The sequence below is a fragment of the Rattus norvegicus genome, chromosome 2 (genome assembly GCF_021556685.1).
Source record: "Rattus norvegicus strain SHRSP/BbbUtx chromosome 2, alternate assembly SHRSP_T2T, whole genome shotgun sequence".
NCBI classification, from domain to species: Eukaryota; Metazoa; Chordata; class Mammalia; order Rodentia; family Muridae; genus Rattus; species Rattus norvegicus.
In genome coordinates this window covers 111,422,271-111,445,572 of record NC_141535.1, presented here as the reverse complement: position 1 = coordinate 111,445,572, position 23,302 = coordinate 111,422,271, and the positions used below count along the sequence as shown (strand labels likewise).

Below are 23,302 nucleotides of genomic sequence, written 5' to 3'. Positions count from 1 at the left end.
AGGTCTGACTAGGGTAACAGTGACACTGACCAGGGCATCACCATATTTATCCATTCAGATTCCAGAGTAGGCACAGCATGCTGTTCCAACACAGGACTCAGTTTACCCAGGCCTTCCCAGAAACGCTTCTGCTTCTTAGCTTGCATTCACTTAATGTTAGCTGTGTTTCTGCAAGACAGTGTGCTTTGTTTAACTGGTGGCTGGGGTTGGGGGTGGCCCTGAGAAGAGACTGTTTGTCAGGGAGAGAAAGCAAGAGAAGGAAAAAAAGTAGGTGGTAGAGAAAGCACCCAGAAAGCTGCCACAAGAACTGTGACATTTAAAATTACTGATAAATTAGAGAAGCAAGCAAGCAGTTGTCCCGCACCAGGTGTGATAGTGCAAGCCCACGATCCTAGCACCCAGTTGGGAGAGGCGGCTCCTGACCAGCCCAGATACAGTGAGAGCCAGACCAGCCTGGGATATGTGGGTTCTTATCCCAACAAGACAACCAGCTATCCCACAGTCAGTACATTATAATCATTCAAATTTGAAAATGGGGTCTGGGGCTGTAGCTCACTTAGGCGGTGCTTGTCTACCAAGGGCAAAGCCCTGGACTCAGTCCTCAGCACCATGTGGACCAAGTGTGGGGGCCCACATCTGGAATCCAGTGAGGTGATGAAAACAGGTGGATGGGCAGCTCAAGGTCCTCCTCGGCTCCATAGCAACTGGAGGCTAGGCTGTGCTATGAGACCCTGACTCAAAATATGTCTCCCTCCCCAGGTCTGATGGCCAAAGAGCAAATGACAGACTATGACCAGAAACTGTATTCTGCTTGTTAGTATACAAACTGGTTTGCTTTTGATGTGGGCCAATCTCTGGTGGCTAATTCTATGCAAAAACTGTGGACAAGTCTATGGGCATGGAGAACTTGGAGGGGAAGGAAGAGGCAGTCTTTGGAAATGAAAAGAAGTAGAGGAAGTTGGATGAGATAATACATGCTGTGCTCCAGAGGCTGAGGCAGGAGAACCACCAAGAGTTTAAGGCCAGTTTGGGCTATATAATAAATGTAGGGCATCCTGGGCCATTGTAGTAAGATACTTTTCTTTTATAAAAAAAAAAAAATCAACCCAGGTAAACCAAAGAATTACAATGAGTTTAAAATCTAGCCTGGGCTGCAGAGTAAGTTCCAGGCTAGCCTGAGCTACAGAGAAAAACTAGCTTTTTGACCACATAATTTAAGAAAATTAAAACAAGAAGAGGCACAAAGATCAGCAGAGGAGAACCAAAACTGGTGGCCCTCTGGCACCCCAGCAACTAAGCGGTGAGAGCAGTGCGTTCGATAGGTGAAGCTGACAGGAGTTTCCAATACAGCCCCACACACAGTGGTGGCCTCACTTAAAACCTTAGGAGATTTTGGCTTGGGCTTTCTATAACTCCACTGCATAGTTCTCAAGAGTGATCTTTACAGACGATAATGCTGTGCCACAATGTCAGGAGGTCGGACATCCCTGGACCCAGACAAAGGTTTGCAAGGCTCTGCATGGACAGACTGGCTTCTGTCTAGGAATGAAATCCAGCCAAGGCATCCAGCCTGAACCAAGCTGGGTCGAAGATGAGATTTGAGCAACTAGGAAAAGTGAGGAAGTCAGGTTAGAAAGAGCTGGGCAGGAGTCTTAATCAAATGCCTACTGGTAGATAAGGCAAAGCAGCAGATGAGGTGAAGGGGCGCACAGGGGCGGGGTGGTAATAAACCCCTCCTCAATCTGGTGCTCAGCCTCAAAGGACCACCTATATCATGCTCACCAACCCCATCCTGCACGTCCTCACTTCCCAGGTAAGGCTCAAGAAACATCACAGAAGAGAGGGCAGGAAGAGAGAAGAGCTAAGGACAGGGGTATGAAGTGCTGTCTTCCAGACATGACATGGTCACTGTACCCATGAACTCACTACAGCCGTGACTAACTACACAACATTAATCACCATTCCAACAGGTAGAACTAAGTAAGGACTCAGTAAGATGCTGGAAGTGCCTTAAAGGAGTGGGTGATGGGGCTGGGGATTTAGCTCAGTGGTAGAGCGCTTACCTAGGAAGCCCAAGGCCCTGGGTTCGGTCCCCAGCTCCGAAAAAAAGAACCAAAAAAAAAAAAAAAAAAAAAAAAAAAAGGAGTGGGTGAGGAATTTAGGGTAGACATAATCACGATAGAGTGTGATGAATGAAATGTATGAAATTATCAGTAATAAGTTGACAACACATATTTGTACATAGTCAGTTTGAAGAAGACAAGAACAGTGTACAGAAGCCAACAGTGTCAACTGCACAGCCACTGTGTTAAAGTCCCAGCTCCCCTCTTACCAGTCCTGGGACTCTGGGTTGGTCACTAAAGCCCTCAGTGCTACAACTTCCCATCTATGGTGGCCATGTGTAATCCCAGCACTTGGGCAGTGAAACAGGCGATCAGGTGGTCCAAGGACATCCTCTGTTACATAGTCTAAGGCCAGCCAGGGCTGCATGAGACTCTCAAAAATCAAATGTAAAACAAAATGGTGGTAACCATGTTCTGAAACTGTTGGCTAAATGCTGTAAACAAATTACCTCCAGAAAACTTATATGTATGTATGTGTACACACACACACACACACACACACACACACACACACACACACACATATATATATATATGTGTGTGTGTGTGTGTGTGTGTATATATATGGCTAGTGAGGCCAACTAGAATCGGCCTGGTGATGATTGGTGTGGGGGGTCCCAGCTCACTACGGGGAGTGCTGTCTATCATCCATGCATCTATCATCTATCTGTCTATCATTTGCCTGTCTGTCTGTCTGTCTCTATTGATCTATCTATCTATCTCTGTCTGTCTGTCTGTCTATCCATGTATCTATCATCTATCTATCTAATTTTAATTTTTTTTTTTTTTGATGCAGGGCTTCCTTTTGTACCACTGGCTGTCTTAGAACTTGCTCTGTAGATCAGGCTGGCCTCAAGCTCAGAATTCAAGAGATCCACCTGTCTCTGATTCCCGGATGCTGGGATTAAAGGCGTGTACCACCGCTCTGGAACTATTTTTACTTATTTATTTTTGGAGACATTTCGTATTTCTTAGGCTGGCCTTAAACTTGCTGTGTAGCTGGGGGATAACCTTGAACTTCTGTTCTTTCTGCCCCCGCCTTCCAAATGCCAGGACTACAGATATGCACAAGCACACCTAGTCTACGAAGTGTAGCGGATCAAACCCAGTTTCGCAACGAAAGCACTTTACCAGCTGAGGTACAGCCCCAGCCCTCAGGGTGGCTTAATGATGTTCTCCAATGCTTTTCTGTGGCGTCCGTACATCTATGCACCATAGAGAACTCTGGGTTCTCCATAGTCTCAGTGTTGGAAGAAAAGGCTTATTCGACAAAAGAATACCAGACAAAACAGAGCAAGGAGGGATATAGGGATGATTCAAAAGTATATGGACCCTCTACCAATAGTCACGAGTCTGAGTAGGTTACCCTGATTCGTAGTGGGTGCTGATTTCCGTGATCACAACACCCACAGTGCAGCGAGGCTCAGGTCGCCGACTACTGTGAACTGATGTGCAGTTTCTGTAAGGTTATTATCAGCTGCTTTTCGTGCTTGCACACGCTGAGACTGTTTGCTTCCAAAGGACACTGCAAATAAAATAGCAGGTGAAAGATAAGCTATGCAGGCTATGTGTGGATGCAAAGGGTGGGGTGCTGGGGAATGAGACTGTTCTGTAGAATGGAACCAGGCTGGAAGGCTTAGAAGACACACTTAACGCCTGCCCCAGGGAACCGGAAGTTAAACTGCAGCCAGGATAATGCGTCAGCTTTAGGGCAGGCCCCATAACAGCAGTGAGTAACAGGTTGTTAGGATGTTAGCTACAGCTCAGGTCAGTAGGGCAAGCTCTCGCAGTGCTGGGCACCTTCATGTAGGCAGCAGCGGCATTAGTGGTGGTATTGTGGGACTACAGGCTCATGAATCCACAGACTAGTTTAAAAGGAAAGTGATTTCTTTGTAGTTTGGCCAAACTGGGGAAAAAAGCTCTTAGTCTCTCTCCACCTTCTCCATCGCAGTTGCAGGGAGCGCTCTATGCCAGAAGCAGACAGACACATTTATGTCTTTCCTTGATGTCAGAATTTACTGAACAGTAGTAAACTCGCAAGGTACAGTGGTTTTGTTAGCAGCAGTTGCCAAGTGTCCCAGCATTCCGTGATTGTTGGGGGGAGGGTGGCAATGGGGGGGAGGATGGGGAGGGGAACACCCATAAAGAGGGGAGGGGGAGGGGTTAGGGGGATGTTGGCCCGGAAATAAGAAATACTCAAGTTAATAAAGATGGAAAAAAAATAAAGATTTAAATAATTAAAAAAAAAAGACTCTTTCTTCTACTACACTTTCTTCATTGAGTTGGTCTGTTGTGGATGGTGGCTGAGTCAAGACTACAAGGTGCCTAGGGCCAGCCTCTGACCTCAACTCTGTAAACAAACTCCTTGCTCCTTCTCACAGTGCAAACCAGATCATGAGCCCAGTCCGATAAGGTCTGGGTCTGAAGGCCCAGATTTTCCTGGGGCTGAGCCTGTAGACTGTGGGAAACCCTATGTTCTTCCTAGTGTCAAAAGGCAAAAGACCCTACGGGCTAACGTGATGCTAAGCACCTTGGATGTGATTACTACTGAGTTTTAATGAGTTCTTTATATAGTCTGGATATAAGTCCCTTTTCAAACACATTATTTGGCAATATTTCCTTCTACTGTGTGGGTTTATATTCTTTCTGTGTAGGTGTATGTGTGGTGTGGCACATGCATGTTAGTGTGGGGTGCGTTCATATGTGTTTATGTATATGTGTATATATGGAGGGGAGAAGTCAACTTCCAGTGGGTGTCTTTTCACTATATATATATATATATTCCTCTCATACTGAAATTATAGGCACATGCTGCCATGCCCAACTTGTTAAAACAAAACAAAACAAAATGTGCATTCTGGCAATCTAACTTCATGTTCTCCTGCTTGCTTGTCAGACATCTAACCATGAGCCTCCATTTTCACATCCTGTGCATCGATTATTTTCTTAATAACCACTGAAGTTTCTTTTTCTTGCTGCCCCTTCCCTCCCAAAAAAAGAAAAGAAAAGAAAAGAAAAAGAAAAAAAATGTTTTCTACTACTGCCTTGGGTTCTAAGCCTAATCAAAAGACACCCTGATGCCGTGACCTGATCAGGGCCTCTTCTGCTTGCCAGGACAAATGGCTCTTGTTTTCATTTCACTGTTCCGGACAGCAGGTCATTCAACCTGCAGCCGTAAAGAACAGAGCTTGCAAAGCCTTCCCAGCTCCCTTCTGGAATACAGCAATCCAGGCCTGCCTGCTCATGCCCTCCGCCTGGCCGCTCACACAAGCCCCACAGTCCACAGCTTGTGATGCACAAGCTGGACTCGGCTGCTTTCTGCAAAGTTCAGGAAGCAGACAATTGGACGTGATCTTTGATGAATGACTTCCTGTTTTTACATCTGGGGCTCTCTATAGTATAAAATCTGACTAACCTCTTACGTGGTGGGATATACATTATTTCACGAATGGTACACAAAGCCTAAACATGCAAGGAAAATGATTTTATAGATATCTACCAGTGTCTGAGGAATCAGGTGATACCTGTCGTGTATTTCCACAATGATAATAACCAATTAATGCATCCTATATGAAATATTTTTAAAAACATATCTCGTACCCTTTTGTATGGCTTTAGAACCATTTGAACTTTCCCTCTCTGGATTCTCTGAAAGTCTTATGAATAGGAAGGGTGAGAAGCCAACTTATTCAGCACTCATTTGAGGCTGAGATGTTAATGTCTAGCCCAGTTCCTACCACACCACAGCCTGCCAGTCTCTGACTCAATAGTTCACCTGACTCTGACTCATCACTCTGAGTATGACTGCTCAGAGCTGGAAGGCAGCCACTACTCAAGCAGCGCTCCAAAGCACACCTCTCCTGTTACTTGGGCTTTGCAACATTACGATGTGCCCAACTTAAAATCAGGATGAAGGGAAGCAGGCTATGGAATGTTCCACAAACTCTGTCTTCCTGGCAGCTCTTTCTGCCAGCAGATCTGCTCAGCTGTGCAGCAGGACCAGGGCAGCAACAAGGGAGTCTGAGAAAATCAGCATCTGAACAAAAGCCCAGGCCTTTACAGCAGGAAGAGGTTCCACAGCCACTGGTTAGTCTCAGGTTTAAACAACTCAGCCACATCTTGGGTAGAAGCCTCAGGAGGCCGGGTGCCCTGCAGGCTCAACCCACAAATCTCACAGATGCAGAGCCGTCTGTCCCACAGAGGAAGGCATTTGGATGGCTCCTAAACTCTGCACTGTTTACAGAAGCTGCTGGTCCAAACAGACTGAGGTAACTGAACAACTTACTCTTGTAGAACATTCAGTTTAGGGGGCGGAGAGACAGCTCAGCAGTTAAGAGAGCTTGCTGCTCTTCCTGAGGACCCAGGTTTGGTTCCTAGCACCCATGTCTTGTGACTCACAGCTGCCTGCACCCAAGTTCCACAGGATCCGATGCCCTCTTCTGGCCTCCATGGGCAGGTACACTCACATGCACATGCCCCCACATATATAGACATAATAAAAATAAACCTTAAAAAAAAAAGGAAAACATTTCATCTAGATCCACAATTACAGCAATGCAAGCCGTTTAATACTAGACAGATGCAGTCAACGTGAGAGCATCTGCAGGGCAGAGGGATTATAACACAGTAACAGCCCCTTCTGAGGAGAGTTTATGGGTTAATTACAAGCACAAGGTTCCACTTGTGTACTCTTCATCCACTCCTTTTGCTTTGCTCTTTTTGGAAATTAGGTCTCACCCTGTACTGGAGGATCCAAGGGACCCAGGAGCTCCATGTCCCGTGAAGAGACTGAACTCAGGAGGAGCAAAGAACAGGGTGATTCTGAGGTAGCTCTCTGACTCCACACATGTGCACATCACATGACAGTACTCCCACCGGCATATGCACACATCACATGAGAGTACACCCACATATGCACACATCACATGAGACTATACCCACATATACACGCATATACACACATATACACATGAGAGTATACCCACCCACATATGTGCACATCACATAAGACTACACCCACATATGCACAAAGGAGCAAATGTTTGCTTTGAAGCTGGGCACCCATCCACACAAGCCATAAGAAAAATACATGGTATATTTTCCACCACTTCCCCCAACACTCACTCATAACACGTGGTCAACAGGCACAGTGGAGCAGGTAAATGCTGACAATACACCAGAAGGTAAATACTTCAAACTGGCTCTCTGCACTAATGTTTGTTGAAGCTTGGGGCCTTATGCTTTTTCGGGGCTACACAACCTTTTTTTCTGGGTGACTCTGGAGCAACTTTTTTTCTTATTATTATTTTGGTTTTGCTTATTCGTTTTTGACATGAGGTATCACAGGGTATCTGGCAGCTCAGGTTGGCCTCAACCTTGCTTTGAGTTATTGCTTGAGTTACAGGAGTGCACCTCACACAGTTTACATGTGCTGCTAAGGACGAGAGCCAGGACTTAGTGTCTGCTGTGCAACTACCTTCACCAGCTAAGCTGCCCCAGCCCAGGGGCAAACTCTTAGGTTTCAACTCACTGCCAACAGACTCAACACAAATACTGACACCATGGTCTTTTTAGATGTCTCAGAAAGATTCAGTGAGGCCAAACCTAGTCTGTGCAGGAATATTAATGAAGAGCCATTATGCCACGTGATGCACACCATTAATGCACATGATCACACCTTTAATCGATGGACTGGAGAAGTAGGAGCAAGAGAAGCAGGTTTCCAAGCCCAGACTGAACTATTTGCCAAATGTGAGACCAGCATGGATTACATGGAACCCTGTTTCAAAACATGAAGACATCATCAGCAATATTCCTACCTTAGTTGTACAAAGGAGGACAGGAGGAGGAGCAGGAGGAGGAGGAAGGAGGAGAAAAAAGAAAGAAGAAAGAAGGAGGAAGAGGAGGAGGAGGAGAAAAAGAAGGATGAAGAACAAGAAGAAGAAAGAAGGAGGAGCAGGAGGAGGAGGAAGAAGACGACGACACAGAGACAGAGTTGTATTTTTAACTATGTGTGCCTGTATGTGTGTGTGTGTGTGTATGTGTGTGTGTGTGTGTGTGTGTGTGTGTGTGTGTGTGTGTGTGTGTGTGTGTGTGCAGGTTTGAACATTTCTCCAGTGTATGGGCATTTAAGTACAATGTCCACAGAGGCACTAGAGAGAAGACATCAGATCCCCTAGACCTGTAATTACTAACCATTGTGAGCTGACTCATGTGGATGCTGGAAATCCAATTCCCTTTCTTTGCAACTTTAACCACTAAACCGTCTTTCCAGCCTTGATGTACAAATGATAGGAGATAGAGACAACACTAAGGATGCATTCCTTCTCAGCCCCGGTAGCAGGTTCCCACTCCACTACCAGGTTCTATGCAAAGAGAAGTAAGCAGGCCCTGAGAATCACCCCAATCCCATGACCCCTCCAGCATCAGGACATCTTCACCTTGCTGGACTGGAGCTGAGAAAATGATGCGTGAGACCGACCACACCCTGACCAGGACTACGTAACTATGATATCTTCTGCCCAGTGCTCAATTCTTCCATTGAACTCTTTAGGTTGTCAGGACCCCATAGATGGACTTGGGGACCCCTTTATGGACCACTTCTTCCCAATGTCCACCTCACTCTGCTCCTCACTGTTCTGTCTTTAATGGGCATGATGGGAAAGTGGCCAGTCCTAACCTTTTGGGGCTGCCTGTTTCCAGAGTTTTAGCCTAAAAGCTCCAGTTACAGCAACTGTGTGCTGATAACAAAGAATGAAGAACCCGTGACTGTAATCAGGGATCAGTTCTCCTCTCAGGCTCACAGCAGCTCAGCCTTTTAAAGACACTGGAAAACCCTAGTGGTAAAAAAGACATTTGCTAAACTCTGTTTAATCTTCACACCTACAAACTTCTCTTCAAACCAGCTGACTGAGAGGACCGAAGAGATGGTTCAGTGGCTTAGAGCACTTGCTGCTCTTGGAGAGGACCCAGGCTCAATACCCAGCACACACCTGCTGGCTCACAACCTGTCGATAAGTACAGTTGCAGAACATCCCAGACCCTCTCCTGGTCTCTGCAGGTACCACGTATGTCTGTGTGATGCATATACATACATGTTGGCAAAACATTCATATAAAATTAAACCGATCTAAAAACCACGTTTTTAAAACTAGTTTGGAGCTAGTCCAGCACATTTGTTTTACAAATGAGGCCCAATTCCTACCGGACAGAGGAGAGGAGCGAAGCTCTACCCTACCAGAGTTCACAGCGGGCCCTACTTGTGAAGCACTGTTTATCCGTCTATCAAACACTGACACCCAGCCTCTCACCTGGAAAGACCACAGATGCTCATTGTGTCTGTCAGGGAAGGAACAGGATAAGTCCACACTTCTTGCCTGATCCAAAATCCACAGGGCTGTGCTGCTGGTGCCGACCCGTGGGACTTCACATTACTAAATGCTGCACCATGGAGGAGCAAAGCCAACCGCAGACTCTTCTCACAGGTTCCACGAAGAGAACCCACAGAGAGACAATCCCAGAGGAAAGTGTCCCAGAGAAGACATGCACTCAAGACTCTTGTACAGGGGAGAATGAGCCGAGGTGAACCCAGACAGGGCCCTCTACAGTGGGGTGCACATGCAAGGCTGCCAGCTCTTCCTCTCCACATCTCCTAACCACACAGATGGCCTTCCCACTCTCCTTTCCCTACTCTCACACCAAAGCCTTCCAGTTGACTCTAGAAACCTTAGCATGAGAGAAATGAAGGCTTCTTTTTAATTCCCTCCTACCACCACCACTCAGGGTAAAAAAAAGTAAGAAAAGGAAGCATGAAGAAGGGACTTTAATGGAAGACAGGAAGACGTGCACGTGCTGCTTCCGAGGGACCCAGTTAAGATAGAGCCAGTGTAAGACATAACTGAGCATTCCAACGGGAGAGAGGAGAAGAGCTCTGGGTATGTTTTCTGCTCTAGCTGGAGCGTAAATCTAGGAGAGCGGGGCCTAAAACTGACGTGGACTGAGATGGACTGAAGTCTCTTGCAATAGCCAACTTTATTCCAAGCATCAGACCATCCAAACTCTAAGGATTAAGGAGAATCACATGACTAAGGGGTTCAATCCCAAGCACAAGCCTCATGTGACAAAGCCATTTCCATAGAGGCATGGGAATAAATACAGCTGAGGTAAATCACTCTTATCTGCTACACCGGGGAGGGGCAGGAAGACACATCCCGAGAACCACTCTGGGTTTTGAAGAAACTGAGGTCACGAGACTCTTGTTTTCCTGGAGTTTTCTCACAGGCACTCAGAATTCCCCTCACGTGACTCCGTCTTGGACTGCGTTCTGACAGTGCTGACAAAGGCAGCTGTCCTATTTTGCTTTCTATTTCTGTGACAAACACTGACCCAAACCTACTTGTGGGGAAAGGGTTTGCTTTAGCTCACATGCTATACAGTCCATCATGGAGGGAAGCCAGGGGAGGAGCTCAAGGAAGGAACCTGAAGGCAGGAACTGAAGTACAGGCTATCAAGGAGCTGCCTACTAGCTTGCTTCCAGGCTCACGTTCTGTGCCTTTCTTATCCTCCTGTTGCAGATTGCTGTCTGGCTTTTTTTCCCCCTGCTTCCTCATAAGGGCTGCCTGTACTCAGGTGAGGTCCAGGAAAATCTTAATTGGTCAGATTGACCAATCAGCCTGCGATTGGTCAGTGGAAGGAGGGGGGCAGAGCTGAAATTTTTAGAGAGAGAAAGAGGAAGGAGAGACAGAGAGATAGAGGAGGACGAGAAGGAGGATGGAAGAGACAAGATGGAACCAGAAAGAGATGGAGCTGACCCATATGGTCCGGAGAAGTCGCAAGTAGCTAGAGATTGCATAGATGGGCAATAAAATAATGTAGGGTACATTTGCCCGATCGGTCGAAGTGTGCAGCTTGAATTTATATCAATTGTCTTTTGTGTTCTTTGGGCATTTGTGTGGAGTTGGAGATTTACCATTATCAATCTGGATGGTCTACTACAAGTCTCTGGTGTTATCATATTATGGGGCTAAGGGGATCTGAGCTAGCGGTAGCTGGCTTTCTGCAGGTTAGCCAGAGGGTGGATGACCTGGGAATATGGGAGCAGCTGGTCCTGGGAACCATGAAGGCAGGCGAGCCCACCGTTACCGGTGCTTAGCGGGTTTTTTTTTTTTTAAACTACATGCTACACCCTCCCAGGAACACGGTGGGCTTCCCCAGCCCTGGTGAACGGAAGGGAGGCAGTCTTTCCCTCAGAACAGGTATCAGTGATCCTTCTGGTGGACGGGCTAGCAATGGAGAAAAATTTCATCTGTCACTGAATCACGGCAGAAGGCAGTGCCTGGGGCTCATCTTAAGAGACACTGAGGTAATGCTGAGGACCTGAGAGCAGGGAGCAATTAGAAGGCAACTTCTAGTCCACATGAAGGAAAAACAAACCTGGGAGGAGCTGTGAGAGCAGGCCGAAGTTCAGCTCAGGCGGAAAAGAACAGGTTTTCCCAAACCTTGAACTCCATCCTTGGTGGCATGCTCAACAGCAGATTTCAACAGAGAATAGCCAGAGCCTGAGGTCCAGGGTGGACTGGTCTTGGGAGTCAGTGCTCTCTAGACTGACACTTGGGCATCTGAAGGCCAGCGGGCACGCACATCCACAGCTGGGCCCCTCCCGAGCAGTGGTTAATACTGCGGAAGTCTTGAAAGTACGATAATGGGTCCTCTGCCCAGGCAGACTTCCAGAAGATGTCAGAAGAGGGTAAGACCTCCCCAACACACACTAAGTGTGGCCACAAGAGGCCCTGGGTATTTGAAGGGGAGAGAGCCAAGTGAACACAGCTTTGACACAGAGCGTGTGTATTGTGTCTTTCTGCCTGTTTGTCTTTCTGTCTGTCTGTCTGTAGGTCATGAAAGTAGGAAGAGGGCAGACCTTTAGCACTGAGGAAGAGCTCCTAGGGAAAACAAGACAGAACAGCATCCATGTGACAGGAGAGCAGAGGAGGATCTGCAGGAGGCAGCGCGGCAGGCAACAGGGAGGCGACAGGGACGGAAGAGGAAGTACACTGCATACATGCACAGAAACGCCACAATCGACACCCAGGGCTTACTACACGAAGTCCTAAAAATTCAGTTTAAAAAGCTAACAGGGTGGTCCACGAATTTCATCCCTGGACTCAGAAGGGAGAAGCAGGAAAATCTCTGAGAATTCAAGGCCAGCCTGGTCTACAGAGTGAGTTCAAGACCAGCCAGGGCTCTAGTTAGGTCCTATCTCAAATTAATTAATTGTTTTAAAAGCTGTAGGTGCTGGAGAGATGGCTCAGTGGTTGAGAGGCCACTGAGTTCAATTCCCAGCAACCACATGGTGGCTCACAACCATCTGTAATGGCATCTGATGCCCTCTTCTGGTGTGTCAGCAACAGGATGCTCATAGACATTAAATGAATAAATCTTTAAAAAAAAAAAAAAAAGCTGTGGTAGCCTAAACTTTGGAATCCCAGCACTCAGGGGGCTGAGACAGGAGAATGGATCATGATTACAAGGCCAGCCTGGATTAAATATAACAAAACTTTGTGGCAAAGACGACATCATCATCATCATCATCATCATCATCATCACCACCATCACCACCTCACCGCCACCACCATCATCATCATCATCCAAAAGTTACTCAGGATGGATGTCATGAGTAGAATGCTTGCCTGGCATGGTAGAAGTGGAAAGAGGCTGTAGGCTCAATCCCTACATGTGCCAGGGTCTAAAAGAAGGAAAAAAGGGGAAGCAAGAAAAAAGAGAGAAAGATAAACTATCACAGGTTTTCTCACAAGCAGACTCCAAATATATACACACCCCCAGATAATAAACGTAAAAATATATATATTTAAAAGGAATGATACTAACCTATCTTGAAAATCCAGGCAGCCTATGCTCTCTCTCAGCACTTACCTGGGGTGCTACTGTTCATACCTACTAGGAGGAAGGCTCTTTATAACTTGGTACTACACTGAGCGATGACCCAAAACTGTGCTAAGGGTCACAGACAATGCCAACGATCTCTCATCTGACCTTTGCCTTGAGGTTGGCAAATAGCTGTAGACCTTGTGATAGCTCAGAAGTGCCGAGGGCATGCAGGTTGTACAAGCAAGCACTGGTGGAAGCTAACGATGAGCCAAACAGAAGACCAGAGCAATTTCCAGAGCTGGTACACGTCGCTGTCTTTGCAAAAGGGGTGCGAGCTCACAGGGGATCCTGCATGGCCACCTTCTCTGATGTGGGAAAATGCAAGCCACTTTTTGTTTTGGGGTGGGGGTCTCACGACATTGCCGAGGCTAGCTCTGTGCTCTTCCTATAGCTCAGGCAGTCCTTGAACTTGAATTGCTCTGTCCCACCCCTCCCCCGTACCACCATGCCTAACTGAAAATGATTGATTGGACAGATGGATTCACAGTGTTAGCTTTTATATCCCTCTTCCCTGCCACCTCCAGGTTCACATATTCTGAACAGTGGACAATTTACCCTGTCCACTTCCTACTTAAGTTCTTCATGGGAAGGAAACAGTCTGACCAGCAGGCCCTGCAGGATGCCGCCTGGCTTGAGAAAGGGATGTAGCAGTGTTTGCACCCTGCCCTCTGTGCTCAAAGCTTCTGTGGATGGACCTCCCTGTCGCTTACCCACTTAGTCACTTAGGAAATTTACAGAGGTTTCCTTGGTGCCAGGAACTTTTCAAAGCTAGGTACACAGGGTGGGGGTGGAGGTGGGAGTGGGGAGCACAGACATGTTCCTTTCCCTCTAGAGACACTACTAACTAGACAGAAAGACAGACTTAGGTGGGGAGACAAATGATTTAAAGGTAACTGAGATAAGCTAGGGATGGTGGCTCACGCCCGTCATCCACACTTAGGAGGCAGAGGTAAAATAGCCCTAAGTTCAAGGCCATCCAAGCTACAAAGTGAGATGCTTGTCTGGACCCACAGGAGAAGGAAGAGGTGCAAAGTTAACAAGTGCACAGTTATCAACGGAGAGGTCAATGACCCAGGAAAAGAGGGAGAAGGAAGAACAGGGCTGAGGGTGGGAGAGGATGGCAGGATGGGGACCTAGCCTGGGCACTTCAAATGTGAGACTCTGCTCTCTGTCCAAAGGCTCACCCCTTTTGATGAACTTGAAGAAGCTTCTGCCTCATCTAAGATGCCATGGCCACCAACAATTTCAGTGTTTGGGTCAAAACTTAAACAAAGAGTGACTTTCTGAAGCAACAGACTAGGGCCCAAGTAGGACAGATTTATACGATGTCTTTGTTGAAATTAAAAAAAAAAAGCAACTACCTAAATAATGGAAACCCATGTTGTTTTCTGTTGAATAATAAAATTTACAAGTCATTGTATAGATGCGACACAGTTTTTTGTTGTTTGCTTTTTCTGTCTGTTTTAGATGCCAACTAACTACCTGGGGCCTCACACACTGGGCAAGAGCACCACCATTTTTATTATTTTGAATATTATTTATTTACTGTGTATGTGTGAGTGTGTGTGTGTGTGTGTGTGTGAGTGTGTGTGTGTGTATACATGTGAATGGAGACCAGAAGAGGACATCAAGTATCTACCTCTCTTGTTCTCTACCTAGTCTTTTGAAGTAGAGTCTCTCCCTGAATCTGGGTTTCCTTTTTTTTTTTTTTTTTTTTGCGGGGGGGGGGGCTAGGCTGGAATCCAGCGAGCCCCAGAGATTGATCACCTTCTCTTGGAGCTGGGGTTACAGGTAGACACAGGACATCTTGTGTTACATGGGTGCTGCAAGCCAAAGTCCAGCCCTCTGACTGACTAATAAGTGCCCTTAACTGCTGAGCCACCTTTCAGCCCCCCCAAAAATTTTAATATGCCATTTATTTCTCCAAGTAGTCCTCTTGAAAAGCATACATTGTTCCATTTCATGTTCTTGCCCTTAGCTTGCTGAAAGTGCCACAGTTAAAAGCCTATCAGAGCTTTCTTAACAAAGAATGGCTTTTTTTGAATTTTCACATTATCCACAGCAATCTCAGTTGCATTCTGGGATTAGTATATGTGCTGCCCAGATGAACAGTTTGGTTATGGAAAGATCTTTTTAGACACTCAATAAAAGTAGCTTCTTATACGTGCCATCCCATGCCACCTCAGAATAAGAAGAGGAGCAGGAGGAGGAGGAGGGCAGGAGGAAGAAGAAGAGGAGGTGGTGGTGGTGTTGGAAGAAGAGGAAGAGGAAGAGAAAGTGGTGGAGGAGGAGGAGGTGGTGATGGAGGAGGAAGAGGAAGTGATAATAGAGGAGGAAGAGGTGATGGAAGAGGAGGAAGAGGAAAAGGTGGCAGCAGCAGTGGCAGGTAACTGTATATTGGTAACTGGACCTCCTGCAACAGCGACCCAGTATGAGGGTCTCCTGAGAGCACAACTGCCACTTTCTCTTCCTGGTCCCCCAGTCCTGGCTCAGGGATCAGTGTTGCTTCTCATTCTTTCAGACACAGCCAGGACATGCTCAGTAGCAGCATCTGCAACCACAGAGTTCTCGTCAGCACATGGAGCGTCAGTAAATTCTGACCCCCCGTCCTCAACTAAAGTATCATGTGCACCTCAACGGTTCCACTGTGGCCTAAGGAACTTGCGGCTTCAATTTGAAATCAGTAGGCTTTCTACCCACCTATTGCGCGAACTTCATTCTGAAGCAAGCAGAAAGGCTACTCAGTGTGTCAAAAGTCTAGATTTTAGCTGGGGAGAGGAGAGGGAAGGAGAGGAAGGAGAAAGGGAAGAGATCCATTAATGGGTAAAAGGACACAGCTAGATAGGAGGAATGAGTTTAAGCTCCTATTATACAGAAAGGTGATTAGAGTTAACATTTTTAAGTGTCATGAGTGTGTGTGTGTGTGTGTGTGTGCATGTGTGTGTGTGTGTGTGTATGTGTGTGTGTGTGTACACATACAGAGTGCAGGTCCCCAAGCCAGAGGGATCAGATCCCCTGGAGCTGGAATTATAAGTGATTGTGTGCCACTGTATGGGTGCTGGGAATAGAAGTCTCCCTCTGCAAACGAAGTCCACACTCTTAATCTCTAAGTCATTTCTCCAGCTTTAGTTAATGGTTTTGTATCATCTACACCATAAGCCAAGTGTGGTGACCCACACCTGTAAACCCAGTGCCTGAGAGAAGGTAAGGGAACCAGGAGGTCAAGACCAGGTTCAGCTACACAGTAAGGCAGAGGCCAGCCTGAGCTACATTAAGATCCTGTCTCAAGGAAACCAAAACAACAACAACAAAAAGTTAGGAATGTATGCAGAATGTTCTCAACCTCAAGAAATGATACATGTCTAACATGATGGGCAACTAAAATATCATAAGCTGATAATATACAATTTATATATATACTAAAAATTACTGCACCACACACATTTATACAAATATCTGTCAATTAATAAATTAGTTTAGAGGAGCTGGAGAGATAGCTCAGAAGTTAAGAGCACTGGCTGTTCTTGCAGAAGACCTGGGTTCAATTCCCAGCACCTACAAGACAGCTTGCAAGCGTCCCTAACACCAGTCCCACTGAATCCTCTCTGGGCTCCTTGTGCACAAGACGCATATGTTTCAAATGTATTTATTTCTCAAGTTATTGTTGAGACAAGGTCTCACTATGTAACCCTGGCTGGCCTGGAACTCTCTATACAGATAAGGCTGGCCTCAATCTCACAGAGAAATGTTTGCCTCTGCCTCCCAAGTACTGAGATTAAAGGTGGGTACCACCATGCTCAGCTTTCAAATAAAAACAAACAAACAAATAAAAAAAAAAACAGGAAAAAAATCCACGTTTTTCATGGAGTCCAGATTGTAAAATATACTTTCACACAGACAAACTGTATCCTCCATTCTTATCTAACCATGGAACTCTCAGCCATGTGTAGCACACCAGGAAGGCATGTAAGGTCACCAGCCTCAGACTCTCCCTGGAGCCAGACTTTCTGTTCTCAACAAACCAAAACTCAGTTCAGCATGAACTGGTGAAAAGGAAACTTAAGGCTGCCCAAGGAGACCACGTAACATCTAACCAAGAAACCAAGAGCTGTCCAGTGACTCAGGCCCAAGTAAGGCAAAGCCTTTCTCCCTTGCCTCATCCTTCCCCTGTTCTTTAATTCACGATTGACCCGCATCTGGTTCCATTTCCACTTCCTCTGATGTCCCTGTGAGTATTGTTAAGTCACGGCCTGTAATTTTTGCTTTTAATTTTGATACTTCATTGGCTTAACAATAAAAAGACGTATGGTCCATAATCAACTGCCTCTGCTGTCATCTTCTGTTGCACAGGGAATACAGCTCTTCCCATCCATGTGGCTTCAGTAATTGCCTCCCCGACTGCAGAGACATCGCACTGACTTGTAACTCTGGAGAGGTGATTTATCTATCCCACCTGGGTGGGGCTGCTCGACACCAGTGTAACGTGTACTTCTGTGAATGAGAGCTAACATGTCAAATGCATCTTGCAGAAAAATGGTGGGATGCTTTCCATAAGTGTTAATATCATGAGTTATTTTGTGAAAAGCCTGGTATTTATCGTCTTTTTCTCAAAACAAACAAGTCTTTGTTAAACCAGAAATAGATACAGATACAGACAGACAGATGACCAACCAACCTTTGGCAATGAAATAATTTGTTCTGTCTCACTGTTTACCTATGGAGGACCTAGAACTGCCTATGTAGCTCAGGCTATCCTTGAATCTTCCTGCCTCAGCCCCACAAACACTGGGATGACAAATGTGAGCCTCCCCTGCCCCCCATCTGGCTGGAATTTGTGGATTTCTGCTGATTCTGTACTGCCTGACTTACCAGCTGTTCTTCATTCAAATACACCATTTCTTCTATCTCAAATTTCTCTTTAATCATATTAATATTCTCCAAGACAAAATTTATCCATTCATGTATTTCAAGTTTTGAGACAGAGTTTCACATAGCTCAGGCTGGCCTCAAGCTCATTACATGTGAGTCTAGCCTTGAATGTCTGATGCCAACCTGCCCTATACCTCCCTACAGTCCCAAGATCAGGCTGAAAAGCTGTCATAGGCTCACCCTTGGGTAATACATTCACAATGTATGAGAGAGCTTAGAGTTGGGGTGGTAGAGTTGAAGGGGGGGGGGGCATTGAAAAACCTGGACTAGATGATTCTGAATATTAGTGAACAAACTGTGAGGGTTGGTCGACATATTTCACCGCTTAGCAGTCATGTGCCTGTAAAGAAGTTTATGAACTTTGACCCTTCACCCTCCCCCCACCACACTGGTGCCAGGGATTAAACCCAGGACCCACAAAAGCTAAGCAAGTCTCTGCCACTGAGCCCCATTGACAGTCCTCTATTTCTTCTCTTATAAAATAAGGATATTGCTACTTTCCAAAGTAGATGCATTTATAATTCACCACATAGATCTGCTATTATGCAGAATCCTCATGACAAACACCTCACCCTACAACCAGCACACATACAAGCAGCAGCAGCCTGAGTCCAGTGCCACACAGCCCAGGCAGGCAGAACATCTTGAAGATGACCCCGACTGGGGACACGGCCTGGGTGGGTAGACCACTCCCAAGACAACCCCTACCTGGTGTCATAGAGCGTAAGTCTGCTGTAGCACTCCTGAGACAAACCCAGGAACCCAGAGACTCAGGTTGGAAGAAATGAAGAAGCAGAAGGATTTGGGCGCAGTGAGGAGAGGCAGAACTGGAGACTCGAGGGTAGTGAGGAACGGCCTGAGGTAAGTAACCAGAGATGCTACCTAAGGCCACGGTAAGGTCCTGGCCCTGCAGCAGGGGGAGGGGGGGTGTCTCTTACCACCAAAGACAGGCAATACCCCTGGTCTGGGCTGCCACCTGGTACCATGCTGATGTCTGAGGGCTGTGCAGAGCTGGCCCCACCCCTTGCCTGGGCATCATGAGCAGGAGAGCTGGCCCTGCCCCTTGCCAGCTTCAGCAGGAGACTGGGCTGTACCTCGCCCAGGAAGTAACATAGAGCTGGCCATGGTTGCATGGGTTACAGGTGTGCCAGCCAAGGGTATGCGTGCAAGAGAGCTGACCTCGCCAATAGTCTGCCATGTAGTGCCATGGCTGAAAGAACGATACCCTTCCCACTCTCCTGTCCCTTGCCACCTGCAGCAGGTGGGAAGGGGGCCCCACCCTTCACTGGCTACAGCAGTTGATAGGAGTGGGCTGTGCCCCTTGCATGGGCAGCACAATAGAGCTGGCCTTGTTGGTGTGGACACAGGTGAACTGCCCTGAGGACACGGGAGTGGAAGAGCTGCCCCTGCCCCTTAGCAGCTGCGGCACTGGATGAACTAGCTAGGGCAGTGAGAGAGTGAACAGGCTGGCCGACTCAGCTACACACAGACCCAGATGCAGGGCTTTGAGTTGACCCACCCCAAAATCTACTCCATCTATGAACTGCTGGAGGCTCGAGTCCTACAGAACCAAAGCTGCAGGAACTCCATGACACAGGGCAGCAGCTGGATGGCACAGAGGAGTCCGGGCGAGGACTCGAGGACTCGGTATTGAGAGTGTGGCAGAGCAAGAGGCCTCAAACCAGACAAGGATTCACTGCAATGAACATCTGCAAGTAAAAATGTGTGACGAGAAGGATATACCATGTGACACACTGACACACCACAGCTTCCACTCACGTATTCTTTTAGTGGGGAGGCTGCAAGGGCAGAGGGTAGATACAAAGGGGGATTAGGTGCATGATGTGAAATTTACAAAGAATCAATAAAAAGTTAAAGAATTAAACAAATTTAAAAAACCATCAGTCAGGGGTTGGGGATTTAGCTCAGCGGTAGAGAATTTGCCTAGCAAGTGCAAAGCCCTGGGTTTGGTCCCCAGCTCCTAAAAAAAGAAAAAAAAAAAAAAAGAAAAACAAACAAACAAACAAAAACCATCAGTCAGAGGTTTTGCAGCAAGAACAACCTCGCCAAAATGGATGTTAAATCATTAAGGAAAAGAGGCAGGGGGACAGCTCAGCAGGTAAAGCCTCCTGCTGCTAGGCCTGACAACCCAAGTCCAGCCTCTGGGGCTGATGCAGAAGAGGAGGATTGACTCCTGAAAGTTGAACTCTGACTTCCACATGGGTGTTCTGATAGACCTGTGCCCACACACTCACACACAAAATGAAAGCAAATAAAATTTTTTTCAATTAAGCATTCAAAGAAGAAATGTGTAAGTTGATGTGTGAGTGTGCACGTGTGTGATATGTGTATGTGTGTCAATGTGTTGTGTATGTGTGTAAGTAATGTGTTCATGCTTATGTGTGCTGTGTGAGTGATGCATGTATGACAGTATGTGTGCCAGGGTATAAGTGTGTGTTGCCCCTTGACTTACATAGCAGTGGACACGTACACGAATGCACACATTCACTAACCACCTGAGACCTGACCCCAGGACCTACATGACGGAAGGGGAAACCAATTCCTATAGGCTGCCCTTGACTTACAAGCCTGTGGTCTAGGAACTTAAGAGGCTGAGGCAGGAGGAGGTTAAGTTCAGGGCCATTTTATATAGTGCCTCTGTCTCATTAGACAGGAAAGGAAGGAGGGAGAGGAGCTCTGAACACAACCTGGAGAGAGAAGGCTAGACCACCTCCTTGAGAAGATGCAAGCTTGCCAGACATCTTTGGAGAAGATGGCCTAAAATTTGGCAAAAAATAAATAAATAAATAAAAAGCCTGTAGTTAATTAATTCCAAAGTCAAAAAACAAGCATAAATCTTTGAAAATATTATAAGGAAGTTAGAAACCCAGAAAACAGCAGGCTTACCACAAAAAAAAAAAAAAAAAAAAAAAAAAAGTCTGTAGAGCTAACAAAAGGCCGTTTTCAGTCAAATTCAGAGTCAGAAGCACGTGAACACTGAGGTCAGATCGTAGAGGCAGTTAGGGCACCAGACTGAAGGAAATCAGAACCAGAAACTCCTTCAGCTTCTCCATCGTAAATGACTGTCCAAACCAAAGCCAGTCAAAGAGAAATCTGTCTGGTAGATAGGAACACTGCAGAGGGGAGACGTTGGTGTTGAAAGATGTGTGGGCGGGGTTGGGGATTTAGCTCAGTGGTAGAGTGCTTGCCTAGGAAGCGCAAGGCCCTGGGTTCGGTCCCCAGTTCCGAAAAAAAGAACCAAAAAAAAAAAAAAAAAAAAAAGAAAGATGTGTGGGCTATTGGCTACAGCAAGAGGGTAGGAGGGCTTCCGAGGCCTAGGGGACCGGAGAAAAGGTGTCAGACACACAAAGACAAGCAAGCTCAAGGGGCAAGGCTCTGAACAGGAAGCTGGGGGCAGAGGACTGCTGACTGGAAGTAAAGTCAGAACGGAGCACAAGGCACATTTTATAGCTACAATGCCCGGGGGGCCTAAGGTCTAGACAGCAAATACATATAGTGCAAGCACCCATCTAGGTTTGTCCAGGAATAACTGTGTTATATGTTGTGTGCCAGCAAGATGGCTCAGCTGGAAGAGGTGATTGCCAAGTCTGACCACCTGAGACCTGACCCCAGGGACCTGCATGATGGAAGGGGAAACCAATTCCTACAGGTTGCCCCTTGACTTAAATAGCAGCGCGCGCACGTGCACACACACACACACACACACACATACGCTGTACACACATACTTTACTCACACGCATGTACACACACCACTCACACACATATGTGTGCATACACAAGTATATGCATACATTACTCACACACATAGACACACACACTGACACATACATACATACATACATGTATCACTCACGCACCAGCAGACCCTCTCAATCAGGCTCACTGCCACCATTGCTGCACCTCTTAAGAGTCCATCCCAGGATTCACCAGAGCTCATCCCTCTCACCCATCCCTCAGCATCCCCCACAGTGGCAGCCCAAGTCAGCTGCCCTCCAAACTACTCCTAACCCATTTCTTCACATTCTCTCCTGGATAACTAGACTCTGCTTGAAATTTCAATTTCTGCACTACTAGTGGGGACTCTTCTAAGGCTCCTGGGTGTAGTTCAGTGATACAGAGCTTGCCTAGTGTCTTAGGGTTTCTACTGCTGTGAACAGACACCATGACCAAGGCAACTCTTATACGGACAACATTTAATTGGGGCTGGCTTACAGGTTCAGAGGGCCAGTCCATTATCATCAAGGTGGGAGGATGGCAGCATCCCGGCAGGCCTGGAGCGGGAGAAGCTGAGAGCTCTACATCTCCATTTGAAAGCTGCTAGGAGAAGACTGGCTTCCAGGCAGCTAGGATGAGGGTCTTAAAGCCCACACCTACAGTGACACACCTACTCCAACAAGGCCACACCTACCCTAACAGGGCCATACCTCCAAATAGTGCCAAACATATACAAATCATCACACCTAGTACATATGAGGCCCTAGGAAACAGACCAGGAAACAAACGGCACTCCTGAGTGCAAGCAGCACACCCTACTTCGGCAGTGCTTGCCTTAGCACAGTGGAAGCCATGGGTTGGCATCAGCAGGGCAGGATGGTGTATGCATGTGATTGATGCACTTGGGGACAGAAGCAAGAGCATCAGAAGCTCAGGGTCCTCAGAGGCTACATGAAGTCGTTGGCCAACTTGGGCTCTGAGAGTCTAAAAAAATGCTGAAGTGTTTTAAAACACAGACTTACCAAGTAACTTCCTGCCGTCTTTCTAGACCACAAAGAGTCACTCCTTGCTCAGTCCACACTTCCCTCTGACCTCCACTCTGGCCTTAAAACTTCTAAGGCTCTAGCTAGTCTAAGCTATTTTTAGGCCCTCAACTATATCACTGTCTCTCCTTGGGCCCCTCATTCATGTTGTTGCTCTGGCTCAAATGTCTTCTGCCCCTCTCATGTAAGTACCTGACTTCCATTTTTTCAGCTGGTCCCTGTGCCAGGTCAATTAGCATCATGGTGAAGTTCCTGAGCCTGGGAACACAGCAGCCTGGCCTTCACCCAGCCCCACCCTCATCTCCATCATCCTGAGCAAGCTACTTTTCTTCCGTTTGAGTCTTCTTCTTGGTCACATAAAGAAAATTGCCATGTTATTGGAGTGACACAATGAATCACATGCAAAGCACAGGAAGTGAGAGAGGAGGCGCTCACTACGTTTAAAGACTGATGATGCTGTCAACACTCAGCCTTGCTAACACTCAGGGCCTCTTTCTGCTGTTTCGTCTCATGTAGCCTTAACAAT

At 46.8% G+C, this 23,302-nt stretch overlaps 1 protein-coding gene across 2 annotated transcripts in view; it reads right to left on the bottom strand.

Annotated features, from left to right (window-relative positions):
• The window catches only part of Nceh1 (neutral cholesterol ester hydrolase 1), a 60,644-nt gene that overhangs the window by 27,173 nt on the left and 10,169 nt on the right, over nt 1-23,302 (bottom strand). Inside the window, exon 2 of one of the 2 annotated variants that reach the window (XM_087618991.1) lies at nt 3,490-3,648. The gene's annotated coding sequence lies outside the window, so the exon portion shown is untranslated. 2 annotated transcript variants of the gene reach the window in all.